The following is a 560-nucleotide window of genomic DNA, read 5'->3' as shown; positions in this document are numbered from 1 at the left end:
AAATAGATCCCAAAATCCCCCAAAAAATGACCCCAAAATAGACCCCAAAAAAGACCCCAAAATTCCCCCAAAATAGATCCAAAATTCCCCCAAAAAAGACCCAAAATTTCCTCAAAAATAGATCCCAAAATTTACCCAAAAGAAGTCCCAAAAACCTCAAAAATTTACCCAAAACAGACCCCAAAATTCCCCCAGTAGAGACCCCAAAATTCCCCCAAAATTGCCCCCAAAATAGACCCCAAAACACCCAAATTTCCCAGAAAATTCTGAAAACTTCCCCAAAATTTCCCCTCCAAATCCTCAAAATTTCCCCCAAATTCCCCCAAAATTGATCCCAAAATTTCCCCATTTCCCCCCAAATTCCCCCAAAATTTCCACAAAATTTTCTCAAAAATTCACAAAAACTCCCCCAAAATTTACCCCCCAAATCCTCAAAATTCCGCCAAAATTCACAAAAATTGCCCCCAAATTTTCCCCCCAAAATCCTCCAAAATTCTCCCAAAATTCCCACAAAATTTTCTCAAAAATTCCCAAAAATTCTCCCCAAAATTTTCCCCCTC

This window comes from Pyrgilauda ruficollis, unplaced genomic scaffold (assembly GCF_017590135.1).
Source record: "Pyrgilauda ruficollis isolate IOZ18807 unplaced genomic scaffold, ASM1759013v1 scaffold1441, whole genome shotgun sequence".
In the NCBI taxonomy this organism is placed as follows: domain Eukaryota; kingdom Metazoa; phylum Chordata; class Aves; order Passeriformes; family Passeridae; genus Pyrgilauda; species Pyrgilauda ruficollis.
This window is presented reverse-complemented; position numbering follows the sequence as displayed.